The following is a 2,352-nucleotide window of genomic DNA, read 5'->3' as shown; positions in this document are numbered from 1 at the left end:
ACCTTACCCACACACTGGACTGCGTTACAGTCGGTCTCTTATCAAGCCGTTACTGATCAACTAAGAAGAAGGAAGCTGTTGTAAGGCGGGAGGGAAGGTTAGGCAGACACCGAACATCAATTTTTCAGAAGTTGTCTCCTGAGATGAAAGTTGCTGTTTGTCATGTTTCTTGATTCAACAAGTGGAGGATGCTAAACGTTTTTCTCCTAGGCTCCAATGATGGGCTGAGTGGCCAGTCTCCAATTACACAGAGAGCACTTCTCACACGACTGTCCCACTCACAGAGACAACAGCAGCACTTGATGTAGTCGCCCAGCACACCATCACAAGAGCAACAACCTACAAGTTTCCATAGAGCTATAGAGCTATAAGTGCATAACTGAATGGAAATGATGGCAAAATACTTATTTTGCAGGAAAACTGCTCTAAGACTCATCATGGAGGACAATTAGAGCTAACCAACCATTTTAGACATAATTTCAGTTCTAAATGATCTATAACTTACCAAGATTGACCTCACTTGTTTCGTTCTTGTTGTTGTTGTTGTTTTAGATTCAGTTACTCGGAACTAAAAGTTCCAAGTAGCATGGGCTGTGGTGAGCCCGTAATTGAGTTCGGTTATTCGCGATAACCTTGTTACTCTGATATTTGGGTTAACGTTTTATATGGAGGTGGGGTTTCCTCCTTTTTCCCTGTTTCTTTTTCGCTTCTGTTTTAGTCGTGTTTTAATAACATCATCTTGGTGGCGGATGTAGGTGCAGAATGTTCACTAGTGAGTCCCATTCCTCAACGGCTTTCCTAATCATTGTAACGGCTGTGGAATGTGCTACTAATGCAGCTGCTGTCGTTGGATTACTGTTTAGTTTGATGTGTAGGGAAGTTTGGAGAGAGAGGAGAGAGGTGGGCTTATCTTGAGGTTATTTTGAGACGATTTCGGTGCCAAGGGTCCCCGCGGCCCGGTCCTCGACCAGGCCTCCTTTTTGTTACACACCCCCGAGGAAGCAGCCCGTAGCAGCTGTCTAACTTCCAGGTACCTATTTACTACTATTTGAACAGGTACATCAGAGTGAAAGAAACTCAGCCCATTTGTTTCCACTTCCACTGGAAATCGAACCCGGAACCTCAGGACTACGAATCCGAAGCGCTGTCCACTCAGGTGTTAGGCCCCAAAAGAACACCTTGCAGCGGTGGGATTCGAACCCACGCCTCCGAAGAGACTGGTGCCTTAAACCAGCGCCTTAGACCGCTCGGCCACGCTACATACTTGACGAAGGGTCTGACGAAGGTCCAGGACGAGTAGAAACATCGTCACTTTCATTTCAGGTGTGTTAAAATTATTAGTTTTTACCCAAGTTTTTGCCACGTGTTTCCTACACTTTCTTATAATATGAACGAGACTAAAAAAGAGAACGGGCTCCCATGAATTAAATTCCCCTTAAGTATTTGTTCTCCCTTCTCCCGTGGCAAAAAAAAAGTGCGTAGAATTACGTAATTATGATCAAGAACTTAATAATTTTCAATTTAAATTCATAAGAACGAATTTCTTTTTAATTTTTATGAAACATTTTACACTGTGGAAGAAGCTCCTCCAAGTTGGTCTGCAGATTAAGAGTTAAGACACTTTGCTAAAAGGTTGTGAGAACAGTGTCGAGAGCGGCTCTACAAGAGAAGAGGGAGACATGAATCGATCATCACATAAAACAGCCCATCACTGCTCGGTCTTTGTAAGGCAAAGGGAAAAGTGTTTGCGCTGGGTATCAGTGTTAAAAACATTTTGGTGACGTGGGATTGATAATAATATTATGATGACCAAATGATGACTGAAGTGAGTATGATGATGAAATGAGTATCATATAGATGATGAGTGGTTAGCAAGTGGGGTTAACTATGGGTGAAGATAACAGAGTGCTCCTCAAGCCAAAATCTTTATTAGATAATTTTTTTTTACAACGAAATTCAGAAATGTCGAGAGGCATAGTTATTCCAAATAGCTGAAAGCTAAGAGGTGGGGACGAGGAGCCAAACCTGAAGGTACACAGAGACAAACACAGTGATCACACACTCGTCCCACAGCTTCTGCGAGGTAGACTCTTGAACACTAAGAACAGCTAAACACTGTCTCCATTGTGCTCATTGTATTTAGCGATGGAAAATCCTGCTTGACCAACAACGAATAATAATACAATAAGATGACACAAATAAAACAACAGAGAGCGATGGGCAAAATGTAATTCTTCACGCGTCAGAAAGTCAGGCTGCTGGTATTTATCACAGCCAATTGCAAGTTACGAGGACTGGAAAGAGGATAAGAAGACAAGTAGTATAAGATAAAGAGGATATGGAAGTCTTGTA

At 42.4% G+C, this 2,352-nt stretch overlaps 1 non-coding gene across 1 annotated transcript; it reads right to left on the bottom strand.

Moving 5' to 3' along the window:
- Positions 1-1,179: 1,179 nt before the first annotated feature.
- On the bottom strand, positions 1,180-1,261 carry TRNAL-AAG (transfer RNA leucine (anticodon AAG)). Its single transcript has one exon. It is a non-coding gene; the product is annotated as a tRNA-Leu (tRNA).
- Positions 1,262-2,352: the final 1,091 nt, after the last annotated feature.

Source organism: Procambarus clarkii, chromosome 64, assembly GCF_040958095.1.
Source record: "Procambarus clarkii isolate CNS0578487 chromosome 64, FALCON_Pclarkii_2.0, whole genome shotgun sequence".
In the NCBI taxonomy this organism is placed as follows: domain Eukaryota; kingdom Metazoa; phylum Arthropoda; class Malacostraca; order Decapoda; family Cambaridae; genus Procambarus; species Procambarus clarkii.
The sequence above is the reverse complement of the archived record's forward strand: the minus strand, read 5'-3'. Positions and strand labels throughout refer to the sequence as shown.